The sequence below is a fragment of the Onychostruthus taczanowskii genome, unplaced genomic scaffold, assembly GCF_017590055.1.
Source record: "Onychostruthus taczanowskii isolate IOZ18803 unplaced genomic scaffold, ASM1759005v1 scaffold146, whole genome shotgun sequence".
Classification (NCBI taxonomy): Eukaryota; Metazoa; Chordata; class Aves; order Passeriformes; family Passeridae; genus Onychostruthus; species Onychostruthus taczanowskii.
The window spans coordinates 1-15460 of NW_024498641.1; positions in this window are offsets into that span (position 1 = coordinate 1).

The window sequence follows — 15460 nt, forward strand, 5'->3', positions numbered from 1 at the left end:
AATATAACAAAACACAATACAACATGTTGGCTTACAAAAGCACTGCATTCACCTGAGCTGAAAGTCTTCTAAATTAATTCTTCTTGTTATTTTATGTTGACCATTTCTCGTCAACAGCAAATAGAAAGATTCCTTTGAGGTTTTTTCTTTTTTGTTTTTTTTTACAGCATACATTGTCAAGTGCTAGCACAGAGATTCTGTGCTTGACAGAGGGTCTTAGTTTTCTTTTTCCAGGAAAAATATTATCTCTTTTCCCATATTTTGCTCTATTTATGTCTCCAACTCAGGGTAATTATGTTTATATTACTGAGAAAAAAAAAATAAAACCAGATCAAAAGACTCCACCACGGTTTACTTTGCAGTAGAGCGGGCACATTTTATGTAATACCTCTCTATTTAATATATTTTAAAGCCTTTTATAATGAGAGTTTTTAAGATGATCTCTGGTTGTTTAATCAGCCACGAGAAAGATATGGCCTGGACAGCAAAGAAAGCAAATAGTCACTTAAAGCCATTTGGCAACATTCCTAAGAAGAGTACCTGCAGTAATATATTTGACTTCCATGTGCCTCTAAGCAATAAAGCTATATAAAGAATGAACAGCAGAGCCATAAGTATATGTTACAGTGCCACATCTCAACTGTATTCACCACTGCATTTAGTTTGCCAGGGCATGTTCTGAAAGCAGGAATATCATTTAACTAAACTGCAAGTATGATTACATAACAGGGTGTACTTGACTACATTTACATTGGTTTTAAGAGTGAAATAATACAAATTTCTAAGCCTCCTATGTCTTTGTGTTTATCCAAAAAACACAGTTTATTCAAATTTCTCAAGTCACCGGATGGCTGAATTTGCTGGCTTTAGGCACATGAAGTTTTGAAGTTAAGGATCCCCTTGATGCCTTGAAGTGGCTGCCTAGAACAGAGTCTTGACAAGATTAAGAGACTAAAAAGTAGATATTTATTGAAGGCCTTAAATAGATAAACCTTGGGCAGTCAAAGATACATCTTGGACAGTCAAAAGTCTCTGAGAGGGGTTACACCCAAGGTGGATAATGGTCACAATTTTTTCAGATAATTATAAGTTTGGTCCATTTATATATTGGGGGTTAATCCTCCAGTTATACCTTCAGGTAATGAAGTCATATACCGCCAGTTTGCTCCCCTCCCTACTTTTCAGGGCAGTAGAGTGTCCTTAAATTTCAGGTCTAGAGGCATTGTTTTGTCAGACCAAAATGTGAAGACAGTAAACTAACACTCTATATGGTGTTTAGAGTTAGACGCTAATTCAGTATGGGATTTGCAATATATAAAAGCTAAAATCCTAAGGCATCACCCTGCACTGCCAGTCAGAGGAAAAAATTTAGACTCCCCTCTAGAGATTGATGAGGAAAGATCATAGCTGTCTTTCTTTGCCTCTGGAGAGGATAGAGACAGAGGAAGCTCAGCAGCTTGGCTGGTGATAGAACTCCTCTCTCAGCCTGGGAGTTTCATGTCTTCGCCTTGGGTTCTTTTGTAATGAGGGGAAATTGATTTCCTCAAGAACTTTTTAATGTTCATATGAGTAGGGAGAACAGGGGAATTTTGAACATAAGTATTTTGATGGGCTGTAGCAGGAACAAGACCCAAGTTAGTTCTGGTGCCTCGTTTGGTGCCTACCCACAGGTAGCTAAAGTCTGAGTGAAGAACTACATGCACCCCCTGCTAATCCTCTATGCATGTTTCCTCAGCCTGTCTTTAAAGAACTGTAATTTACTGGAAAATATATTCCTGAATATTACTGTAATGACCCTCTTGAGTCTCTTATATCACTGGGCGCAATCGAAAGGGCAGACCTTGAGCTACTGTAAATCATGCTGGCTCCATTGATTTCAGTAGAGCTCTATTGATTTACTGCTGCAGAGAATCTGGTCTGAAATATTTCTGTGGTATTGTGTGCATTTAGAGTTAGAAGATTTACAGGCTCTATAATAAAACTAAGAAGCCTCAGCATAACCATTCTCAATGGCTGATGTATTTCTTTATCTCAGTCTATAAACAATTAACACCACGAGTACAAGTAGTGTAACACAGGAAAATTAAAATTTGGGATAGTGCATCGATACAAGCTGCTAGGAAACTTCTTAATCAATGCTAATAGGAAAACAGTTCTTCATATGTGTGCCTTTTATTGAAATAATAATACAGTCATACTGAAAATGTCTGAGTCTCAGAATTGGAAGCAAAAGACACTGGACTGACATGCCTTCAAATCAGCTGTATAGCATTTTACACTTCAGAGTAAATGCTTTTAATGATAATTAGCAAAGTTATTTGTACAAAAAAAAAATATGTCAGATGTGGTGAGAGAAATGAAATTTGAAGTGTTGATAACTTGGTTCACTAACAATTTTCAAAGGTCATTTCAAGTGCCGTAATGAATTCTGCCTAAAAGCTTGTTTGAATGCATCACTTTTTCCTTTTCTATAGATGGAAAGAATGATAATCTTTGTTGTAGGGAACAGCAGTGCATCAGACTGCTTTATCAGTACTTTAAATAATTGCAGTGCAGATGAGAAGCTGTTAGTTAGTCACAGCTCCTTAAAGCCACAGGTGCAAGTGATTTAGATACATCAAGTAGTTGCAATATCATTGTCTTTATTTGGATAAGACCTGGATGACTTTTATATGCAGGGTGTTGAGACAAGGAAAGCTTAACCAGTGTAAAAACTTTTCTGCACAAGTAGAACTGTCCTACAGCCTACTCTTCCCTTACCAACCCTGACCAAATAGTCTTCTTGCCATTGTACTTTTTTTCTTTAGAGCTCCTTTATGCTTCTGAAGTACTTAATATGCATGCCAGTTTATCTCACTAAGCTGACAGTGGGTGGGAGGAAGAGAGCAAATAATTTTCTTTAGGCTTACTTCAGGCATCAGAAGAAGAAGCCAAAGTAGTAAAAATGTGTGGGAAAAAATGACAAAGCTGGGAAAAAGGACAAGACTCCACATCTATAAAAGAAACTAGCTGCCAAACAAGCTCAGTTATTTAATCTAAATAAAACATCCTTATGCAGTATATCCTAAACATCCCAGGCTGAACACTGAGAAAGCACGAGGGTCTCTGGGTATGTACACATTTCAATACTCAACAATGTTCCGGTAGTTGCAGAAATATATTTAAAATATCTAGCACTAGAAATAAAGATTGTCAGAACTGGAACACATGCTGTTCCACATGCTGTGTTTCATAGGACCATAGGAAACATCTGTAGGTAGGCATGTGATATCATCATAAGCAAGGATGGCCTTGCTAGCTGTGGTAATACAGGTGTTCAAAGAGCAGGAAATCAGGTTTTTTTCTTATGTTCATAGAAATTTGGAGCTTAAACAGTTCACTTTAACTTCAGCATTGCTAGTTTGAAAGAGAAAAAGTCTTGTTTTATCACCTGAAGTGATCTCTGCTAATCCCACTTGCTCATTAGAATTCAATTACATTTCTCCTGAAATTTAACAACCCTAGATTGTCCTACTGTACAAAGCACGTCAGTGAAGACCTGTTGAAGGGAGGATAAAGAAGAAAATGCAAAAGTAATCTGAATGTAAGGAGGAAATGGAGAATTTGCTAGAGGGTCATAAGGTAATCCTTTCCAAAATATAAAATAAAATTGCAAAATTACCATATGTGATCTCAGAGCATTATACCTCTGAACAGATGAACTACCTAAATAGCTGTGACAGAAAAGCTTCTCCCAAACTAGAAAAAAAATAACTATAGCTTCCAGGATTTTGTGTCTATTGCTTGTGTCATTATGCAGTGCATTGTCATTTTGACTGTAGTATGGGTATGGGTGAGAACTCAGATGCAGCACTTTGTTGGTTTATTTTGTTTATTAGAACAATAGATGTCTAGTTGATAATAACTTGAATTATAATGTCCTTAGGAAATGTTAATAGCAGTGAGTACATTTCTGGATGAATTTTTTGTAAAAAGCACATTTAAATATCATAGAATCTATAGAATGGTTTGGGTTGGGAGGGATCTGAAGGATCATGTACTTCTGACCCCCCACCCATGGGCAGGGACACCTTCCACTACAGTGGGGTGCTCAAAGCCCCATTCAACCTGGCCTTGAACACTTGCAGGGATAGGGCATCCACAATGCCTCTGGGCAACCTCTTCCAGTGCCTTATATGGCTCACAGTAAAGGATTGCTTCCTAATACCAAATCTAAATTGACTCTCAGAATAAAGCAATTCCCTTTGCCCTGTTGCTTCAGACTCTTGTAAAAAGTCCTTCTCTATCGTTCTTCTTGCCCTTTCAGGTACTGGGAGGCTGCAATAACCTCTCCCCAGAGCCTTCTCTTCAGTCTGAACAGCCTAACTCCAGATGTTCTTCAGCCCTGTTATCATTTTTGTTTCCTCCTCTGGACTCATTCTGGAAGAATGACTGGACTCAGGTCCATGTCTCTCCTGTACAGAGCATCCCAGAGCTGGATACAGTGCTCCAGGTGAGGTCTCACCAGGGTGGAATAGAGGGACAGAATCCCCTCCCTCACCCTGATGGCCACACTGCTTTGGATGGAGTCCAGGACATTATGTGCCTTCTGGGCTGGGAGTGCACATTGCTGGGTCATGTTGAGCTTCTTGCAAACCAACACACCAGAATAATTTTCCTGAGGTCTTCCTTCAGATTATGGATTTGGGTTGACAGTATGATACCTTGCATCCTGTGAATGGAATTTTAGTTGCATATATGCTTAGACAATGTGTAATAAGGAAGGCAAGGACAATGAATGAGTTATTGTTGATCACAAAGGCACAAAACAATACAGTAAGATAATTATTTAGAACAGAGCAGGACTGGGTTTTCTGTATTTTTGAAAAATGCTACAGTTTCAGATCTAATTTATACTTCTAAAACACAACAAAAATAAAACAAAACAGGAAAAATGTCTGAATTGCTTTGAGCAAATAGTAACAAATGTGGTAGAACTAAGATCTCCTATTCTCATGTAGCTTTTGCATTTTTTTCTTTATATTTATATACATATAAATATATATTTAAGTGTGCATATATGCATGCACATATGTTTAAAAATGCCTATTTTCTTAAAATGTCTCATAGCTTCAGAAATTAAAATTATTCTTTCTGGAAGGTAACCAATCAATATGAATGAAATATGACAATTTGGAAAATCAGTTAATGATTCACATTTTTCCAAAATACGTTAGCATAGAACTCTGAGTGGTTTTAATAATGGTAAATTGAAAAAAAATGTGCTCATCATGAAAAAGGCTTTCTCCTATTCTTCCCCTCTTGCTGACCTCCTAAATATAGAATCATAGAATATCCTGAGTTGGAAGGTACCCACCAAGGTCCTTGAGTTCAACTCCTGGCCCTGGACAGGATGCCCCAAGAGTCACACCCTGTGCCTGAGAGTATTGTCCAGACCCTTCTTGAACTCTGTCAGGCTGGTGCTGTGACCACTTCCCTGGGGAGCCTGGTCCAGTGCCCAACCATTCTCTGGGTGAAGAATATCCAATATTTCTAATATACAACCTAAATCTCCCCTGACAAATATGTATCATATATCTGGTAATGCAATCTGGTATAAAGATGATAACATGCAGAAATTTGAAAGATAGCATGTTAAATTTAAGAACTGTGTTGTACCTGTTACCTGAGTTACAGATTCATATGAAGCAAGTAAATGTCATCAGTTTTATTTATTGTGGTTCTTCCATAGAGTATTTTTGAGTCAAATAGTGCTCCATGGAAGGCGCAACCAATGCAATTCCATGGATCCGCCAAGTATGCAAGACCTCATCTTTTTTTCTACAGTATGGTTTGGACATGCTTCAACTAATTCTTTGTTTTTACAGATACCCCTCTGCTCTAAACTACTTTTCTTTGAGAGCTTAATTTGTCCATAGCACTGCAATTTTGTTTTGAGAAAGTGTTGGGACAATTGTTTGTGCTATAAAACATTTTTTGTGAAGAGTGTGCATCGAATTTAGGAAGGTAGTGGGGTTTTTACTCCCTCTCAAAGAAAAAGTGGAAATATCCATGACTTTGCAGAAATTTCTTGCAGTGTTGTTGTTTTAGTCCTGTCTTTCAACAAATAAATAACTTCCAGAACTGCAAAATACATTTTATGAAGCTAGACAAAAAAAAAAAAAGAGATTTTTACCTTAAATATGAAAGTAATCCATTCTGACTATTTTCCATGTACTGATAACATTCACTAGCTCCTTGCATGATGAGTTAAGACTGCCAATGTGTGCAGGACCTAATTCTATACTGCTGAAGAAAGCAGATCTTAATTGAGTCTTAAAGGAAGTTGAAAAAAACTTTTGTAAATTTTCACTGTGAAGTTGCCATCAATATTATCCTCATCTTTTTTTTTTCAGTATAATATCAGCCTTCAATATTAGAATTCAAAATGGGCTTTTCTCTTGACTTCTAAATTCTGTTCAACACAGTAATTCCCAAACTTTCATGCTTGTGATTCATATTGCCATGGAAAGTAGTCTAGCTGGCTTATGAAGTTTAAAAGGAAAATCTGCAAACTGCCAGTGTCAGTGCATGCGTTGATCTAAAAAGAAGGATGGGTGTTTGAAAATCATTCTGTGGCTGGAAAATAGGAGAGCTGCTAGATTAAAAGTCAGGAATAAAAAAAAAATGTATAGAAAAACAGGCTAAAAATTTCAATACATCAAGCAAACATTTCATTCCTTACCAGACACAATGGTACAAGGATCTCTCAGGTGCCTGTAACAACATTCATGATGGCACTTCTGAATATCTTCAGAAGAAAAATCATTGATTTCTTTTTTAGGAAGGAAGGAAGTTGGGAGCACAGGAAAAGAAGATAACTGCTATATAATTTAACAATATTTTTCCTAGCTCAGCGTAATTTTTGCTTTCTTTAATTGTGCATCTGAGAGCTGCTATTTTATCATTTCATCATGGCACACTGTCACACTATGCAATGTGGTTATGCAATGAAATATCAGTTTCACCTAAAAATGGAAAGTTGTGCCAAACACCCATTTTCAGCTAATAAGACTTCCCTTAGTTCATGTAACAGATTTCCAAGGCAATAGGAAGAGATGAGCTTAGCTAAGTACTCTTATATATTGTTCACATATCTAAAAATATAGAATGTTTACGCTCATAAGTTTTGAATTCCACATTTTCTAGAGTAAAAATGTACTTAATCTATTAAAAAATATTTAATCTTTATTTAGAATAAATGAGGGTTTTTCTCCATGGCTCCATATTCCACAGTAAACAGGAATATGCCTTGCTACTTAATATATTTATCCAGCATTGACTAACAAATGTAGAAGGTGACATTACATGATTATGTCTCATCCAATTCTGTCTCGTCCAATTCTGTCTCATCCAGTCCTGTGCTTGATGGAGATAAGATCTGAAAATGAAAAATTCTTTCCCTGACAGCCTCCTTCATCCTTTCTCCTTTTTCCATTCCTTAGGGCTGAGCTGTGTGAGGGCCCATAAGGAATTGGGTCAGCCCCAATTGTTTCTCACTAAAATGTTCAGAGTCAAAAATGAAATAAACCTGTGGCAGTTTTGTTAAAAGGGGGTATGTAAAGTACGAATGTTTCATCTGTACTTCTTCATTTTCTAAACCATTTCTAAACTCATCCAAGGAAGAGTATGACTAATAAAGCTGTACTTTTCCTCCCAGTTTTTATTAGACTCAATGTAAAGAATGTGTCAATTTTGTGGATCCAGTTTCATCTAGGCTTTTGAATAAACTGTAGGTTTATTCAATGCCTAGGAAAATTATTGTGTAACTTTCTTGTAAATATTCATTGCTAGTATGGGTTATGAGTACTGAAATAATTAAACCAATCCCAGAATCTCCAAGAATCCATATTTCAGTGTTGTAGTAGAGGGAGCAGGAAGAGGGACTGTAGATTTTAAACACAGCTCAAACATGGATAAACCTACGGATAAAGTTATAGATCATCCTCTCTGCAGGCTGATGGAAGCCTTGCATTTTCTCCTGCCCTTTGTGAGTAACTTTCATGACCTTTCTTTTCCCTAAGTAGTGTCTTTATTGCATTGAAGGTATTAAATAATTTCCTTAAGATGGTAGCACTGAATTGAAGTAGGATGGCTTAGTGCATCTAAGTCCCTATACTATAGGTCTCTTGAGTTTCACTTGTTGCCAGTAAAAATCATTTCAGGTTCTTCCACAAACTGTGACCACTGCTTTTTCTGGGTGGTAGCAGCAGGAGGAGGTTCAGGCAGAAAGAACATAAGACCTACTGCTTGCATGGGGTGTTTCTTACTTCTCAAGAATGTCATGCTGCAGAAACACAAAACTTCTATTATATTCTAGTCTACACTCCATTCTACTTCTTTTTTTTTCACCATGGAAGGAGCCATGCATGATGCAATGTTAAATACATACACTTACCAGTATGGTTGGATATCTTCAGTATTGTAGAGGGAAATCCAGCCAGGTCAGTTAGTAGAATTGTCACCTTATGGTGAGGGTTGATTTCAAAATCATATAAATAATGTGTGTATAAAAAATCAAATAAATAATGTGTATATACATACCTATATATATATATATATATATTTACACACAGATCACTGAGAGCTGGTTTTGCATGCCTTTGATATACAGGTGAGATTCTGAAGACTTAATTTGAAGAAAGGGTTTCTACACCAAGTTACTCAGGACCCCCTTTTGTATTGCAATCTATTTCATGTTTAACATGAGATCTTTGGAGCTTTAATTTTATTTCCTTTTTTTTTCCTTTTCTTTGAAGCAGGAGAGTACACACACAAGTTTTTCATTATTGTTTATCATGTGTTTTGCACACTGCCTCCCCATAAAGAGGTGCAGAATATGGACCTTCAAAAATAATTTTCTTACCTCTATTTCAGCCTAGTTTTATTTTATTCCAAAGAAGGTCTGACTGAACATTGCATGGACTGGAATGCTACTGAAAATAGAAAAGCACTCCAGTCTGTTTCTGTGCTGTTTATTCTTCAGTCAGAGCTGGTGAAACAGGGAATTGCCCTTTTATAGACAATCCTGAGTTGTGTAGTCTTTGGTTTGTTTTACATTGGAAGTAAATATCAGCAGTTTGGAATCTCTGGCAAAGGTTAACAGTCCATTTTGGCCTCTCTCTCTGTTGGAGATCCCAAACACCAGATGGGTGCCTGTGCATCTGGGGAGCTGGAGAGCCGGCTCAACCCTTTGTACCAGCCAGCCGGACACACAGAGCTCAGAGCTGTGGCAAATCAAGCAGCCAGCAAGAGGATAAGGCATTTGGCCAGGGGAGAATGGTGGAAGTCAGGAGCTGGACAGCAGGCAAGCTGGGCAGGAGCCAGCCGTGCTCTTGGCCAGCTGGCCAGAATCTCTACTTGCCGGCTTCGTATGTCACCAGATGACTGCTTGTCATCCTGCTGAAAGTCACAAGGCCATTTTGCAGTTTAGAAAAAAATGGGGGGAAAAAAAGATTTCTTTTGTGTTATTTCTTTTATTTCTCATGAAAGGCTAAACTTTCCAGCTTTTCTTCAATATTAGAAAATTTATAGAGATTTGCTAGCATTTTAAAAACAGCAATTAAGAATGTGATACAGGCTTAGATCCACAACTTTGAGGAGTCATCTGCTTTTAAAACTTGTAGAACTGGGAAGATGTAAATAAATTTCTGATACATTAGTTCATATTGCAGACTTACCTGAAAAATAGCTTGAAAATATAGCCACATATAATAGCTCAAAGTCATCTGCCTAGATACTTTCTGCTGCAAATTCTGTATGTGGGCTGAATGTAAATTTGAAAACAGTCATGACATCAGAAAAATAAAAGGTTGCTTGAAAATTGATACAACAGTTTAATATAATTTTTTTTCTTTCTCTGGACAAGTTTGATTTCTGTAAATATTTACATAAAATCACTGATTGGGCAATATTGTAAATGGTAGCTTTTCTAATTAGACCTAATGTACAGAGTGAGGAAAAAAAGGTTCTTAAGTCCTTTCTGAGATCTAAATTAGAATCAGTGAGCTTCAAAGACTAATACAATTTTAAATCCATTACCCAGCGTGATTCATGACAAGCATTTATTGACTAGTCAGCACTCCATATTCAGCTGCTTGAACATTTGTGAGAACACACTGGAAATCTGCAAACTCAGCTAAAGCAAAATCACATACACTTCCTATCTGCAAAATAGTTGTGGTAGTACTTGGCAAATTACATTAAAGTATTTTCTTACAGTATTAAGTTCAAACACAGCTTTGTGCCTGGAGACTGCAGCTACAAGTCTACCCAGATCATTCTGTATGCATGGGAAAGGTTAGAATGAGACAGATGGAGATTTCTTTGGAGTATAGGGCCCAAATCTAAGAGAGCTGTGGCAAGCTTGATTAATCACTCAGCATCCTATTTCATAACTATTACTTATGGTTTAAGAATAACTGCTTTCCTTTGTCCCTGCTGCAGACTGGAATATAAAGATATGTGGTGCATGCTGTACATGCAGGGAGTTTCTGTTTTAATCTTTCACATTTACTTGCAGGTTCTCTTTAATATGAGACAAACTAAAGAAGAGGCTGATTCCAGACATTGTAGCTTTTTTTTTCAGTGATAGTGTGAGCTTGTAAGGTTAATATTACTGTTGCATTTTATTATATAATGTTCAATTTTATTATTATAGTGATGTTTAAATTTACTAATGGGTTTACTTGCAGACAATTTATGATAGCTGGTTTTGTGGGTTTTTTTTTAATATTCTTCATGTGAAACAGCTAAAAAGGAACTCTAACCCAGTTTAAATCTGGAGTCCAGTTACGTAGGTCAGTCATATACAGCTGGTGATTCAAGTCCACAGCTCCAGCATGAGCAATGATAATCTTTTTGTCCACTTTGGTAGATAATGATAGTCTGACTAGAGCCATCTGTCAGAATGACTGACATGAGCAGGTTCTTAGGGCAGCAAAAGAGACTTGTTTGGTTTTTTTCTGCCAGAGCCTTGGAAAGTTAACTGTCTTGTTGAGAGATCTGGGAGCAGTAGATATTGTCTGACCAACAAGGGGAAACATACCCCAGTCACAGTTCTGTATTCAGGACCAGCAGGCAGGAACAGGTATGGTTTTCTAGGACTCACATTCTTCCTCCTCCTTTTCCCACTGTGTTCTTGTCTTTGGGATGGCTATGTTCTGCTTTGCCTCTTTTGTGAGGCTGTGATATGGTTTGGATTTCAGCCATGACATAGCCATCTGATTGACCCATGAATAACTATTAATATAGCTGAGTTACACTGTGGAATATAGCGCTGACTTAGGTTTTGCCCATACGTCTCCAATACGACAGAAGTGACTCCCACCAGTTTTTACCTGTTAGATTGCTAATGGCAGTGTTGTAGTAGCTGAGAAATTACCGCTGGATTTCTACATCTTATCAATGTTTCAGACTAGTGTAGTAAGAAACCGCTTGCATTATTGCAAGTAGAACGGGTAGCCTGAATAAATGTTCTTTTAAGTCTTGAGAACACCAGACACATCTTCCTAATAAAGAAAAAAGCACATTCACTGAGGTGGAAGCAGGATATAGCCTATTTGACTAAAGAATTCAGTCATTAATGGGCAAATAAAATATATTAGCCTTCTTTTTGCTATTTGCATAAATGGTTTTATTTACAAAGCTTATGGTATTACTTACAAAGCACAGAAATGCTGCAAAGTTTGCAGGAAATTTTAAATACTGTGTTTTAAAGTAAATTGCAGCATATATAAATGTGACTAAGGATAAGCATGGTTCAAAGTTCAGACAACAGACAAGTATCTGACATTCCAAAATGAAAGTTTATGGTTGATTTTTATTCTAATCTATGCTTGTGAAAACTCATTGGCAGTGGCATACAAGGCATGAAAAAAATCAAATTAAAAATTAGCCCAGTATTTTTTGTTACCTTCCTAACAATGGTTTATGGGTTTTTTAGAGCTTTTTCTTTTTAAACTTCTAGAGGTATATGTTGTTTAAACAAAAACCTGATGCAAACAAAGATATTAAAATGAAATTCAGAACAATCCAGGTGTGATTTTCAAAGCTGGATTCAAATTTTTGGAGAGGCTTATTCAGGCAAAAACTTCAAACTGCAGCCTCCAACTAGTTCAGTATCAGGTGGGTTATGTATAAGAATTCAATATTTGGTATCTATTTTAAGTTTTGCAATTTAAAACCAACAGCAATGAAATATACATTAATATATATTACTATAGGGTAGAACCTGTTATAAAACTGTGAAATTAACTTTTGCATATTTGATTTATTAAAGGTTAATTTAGAAGAAGTTATTATAGCTGTTGATGAAGTTGATGATTGCCATGTTTAGCCCTGTTGCCTTTACATTAACCTGGTTAGTTTTCCACAAATACTAGTTATATGTTTCATACCCCTTTTAAGTGTATCTTTTCTACCCGCTCTAGTTGTGTATTTGATACCTCTTTAAGTACACCATTTCCCAGAGGCGGAGAGAGCACATCTTCACGAGCTACCTTCTAGGAGTTATTTTGGCCTCTGACCATCAGTCTGCAATTGACCTCCATGGCAAGAAGAATTTTAATGAGGAACTTTTCCTGCCTTTAAAACCATGACATCACTCCAGGAATCTGTCACCTAGCAACAAGCCAACCATTGGCCAGAGAACATGACATCAGGAGTACTTTTACCAATCCTACTAAGCCTTGGAGGCTGAACTGTAGGCAGCCATGGGAGGGGCCAAAGGAGATAAAAGCCCAGACAAAAACCCAAAGGGTGCTTTTTGCCCTTGGACTAGCAAGTCCTACACTAGAATTATAAGCCCAAATTTCTAATAAGAGATTTTATAAAAACAAAACTAGTGTAGTGGAATCTCTGCTCTTGGGCACACAGACTACTTGGCTTTTAGAGTCTGTAATTCCCTGCGTTCCCAGATTAGTAATTTTTGTTGAAAATTAATTACTTTTTTTTGATTAATCTTTTTATAATAAATTATGTTTTTATTTAAATCCAAGAGTTGTCTCCATTCCTAACAGAACCCAAAAAAAAACCCCAAAACAAAACAAAACAAAAACAAAAAAACAACCAAACCAAAAAAAAAAAAAACCAAACAAAAACCCAAACAAACAAAAAAAAACCCAACACGAAAAAACCTCTATTACACATTCAGGAACCCAAATACAAAAGATAACTTCCCGTTGCTTATGTGAACTTTTGAAATAAAGATGACAAGTCACAAAAAAAATAATATAAAAATAAAGCACCAGTTGCTTTCACATCTGATAATTTCCTTTTTATACTTGTATCTGTTTTCTTTCAATACTTGTTTTAATGAACACTTGCCTCTAACTATTACATACTAAGCAGGTATCAGGTTTTTTTGGATGTCAGTAAGAAAAACACTATCACTCTACACTGGTGAATTATGGAGTAAATGATGGAAACTATAGAAATAGCAATCTTCTATCTCATGTATGAGAAACATTTTTGCTGGAAACCACAGTATTCTTAGTCCAGGGCAGCCACTTCAACAATCATCACCACTCTGCCATAGCTGGTTAATAGGTGCTCATAGACTATTCACTGTGAAATCTATATAGCTGAGAAGGAATCAAGCACAGGGATAGCAAACTCTTCATTCTGTGGTCTCCTGGTTGTACCACTGCACAGGTGACTTGGGAATTTTAGGTTGTTTGGTGTCGTGTAAAGAAAGGAATTGCAAAACTAAAGGATGCAAAGAAAATGATATGGCAGAAGTGCCCTTCCTGATATGACATAGATAATTTTATGGTATGTCTGTTTTCCTGCAATACAAAGGTGGCTGTCCTGATGCATAAACAATCATATGAGACTTAGAAGTAATTCAGTGTCTTAAATTCACACTGTTTAAGCAAACATATGACAAAGTTTGCATCACTCATGACAGTAATGAAAGACAAAACTTACTGGGTTTGAATCTTTCTCAAGATGATGTTCTTTAACATGCATTAACTACTATACATTGCATTAGAAAGTATGACTCTGTTGTGAGGGATCAAAGGCATGACCTCTGTATTGTAATACAGCTATAAAATATATTTATTATATTATTATAACCAAACTGATAACTTTTTTTTTGTTTTCTTTAGTCTATTATTTTAATGTAAAGAATACTCTCCATTCTGAAAAAGAAAAAATATATATATAATATAAAACTGAAGATAACAGGACAAGCAGCATATAAAGCTAAAGTCACCAAAACTCTGCAAAGTCTGTGATTATTAACTGGTAAAGTTTTCTAATTTAGTGATTACTAAAGACATATTCCATAAGTGGGGCAGTTGAATTTATTTCACATGGTCAGTTTTAAGCATGTGTTTTTAAGATGTGTTCTTCATGCTCTAAGTAGAGTCAAATTATTTGATTGTGGCGAAACAAGCAGCATTTTGATGAAAACATTTTTATTGACTTTTTCCCATTCATCTGTGAACCTATTTTAGTATAGTTTGATAATCAGGGACAACTAGAGTCATTTTACAGTGAACTGATTAGTTCATCATGGATAGCAGTCCATAATGGACCCCTAATAGAGCACTGACAACCCAGTTCTGTGCAGCAGATGAGCAACTTGCATTTGATTTGCGCAAAAGCCATGAACTTGAAATATTCATCATTTCACAATCTCTCATCTTTAGGGAACGTAACATGATCTCCCCTTACACAGCATTTTTTTATGTTAGCTGGTTTAAACAGAATATATTGTATAGAAAAATTAAATTACAGACCTCTCCTCTCCCCAATGAAGTCCATGTGATGGAAACATAACTGCATGGTAGATTATATGATGGGGTGTTACCTACAGCCATGGTATAACATCTTCTCAGGGGTTTCCTGAACCTGCAAAAGTGGGAAGCCAGCCTAGCACAAGAAGACATGTTGCAGTGGTAGTAGAAAGTATGTTACAGCACAAAGCTCAGAAAGGAAAAAGTTATGGAGCAGGGAGAACAATACAATTAGTCGTTTTTCCTGTTAAGGAAAGTATGAAATACAGTATAAAGTCAAGTGCATTATATGCTTGTGGATTTTGTGTTGCGAGATTATTTTAATCTACCAAATATCTGTTCTAGTTAAACAGGGTGGCAAAACCCCACAATGGAGATGCATTTTATACTTGCAGAGAGTACAGTATGCCAGGTATGAGTGACATGTATTCCTTTAAGGTTTTTTTTGTATATTGAAAGATGTATAAAAATAGCATAAATTCTAAGCTGGAATTTGGCCAGGAATACAAGCCAATGACACTTCTGAAGTGGGATGAATTTTTGCTGTCATTTGGCAGAAGTAGTACTGTCTGCAGTATTTCTAAACTTCAGATTAAGCTCCTTTTTCAGCTGAAGTATAGTATTTCTAAAAGGAGTTACTAGATTTAATTATGATAATTAAAGTAACATTCAGAACT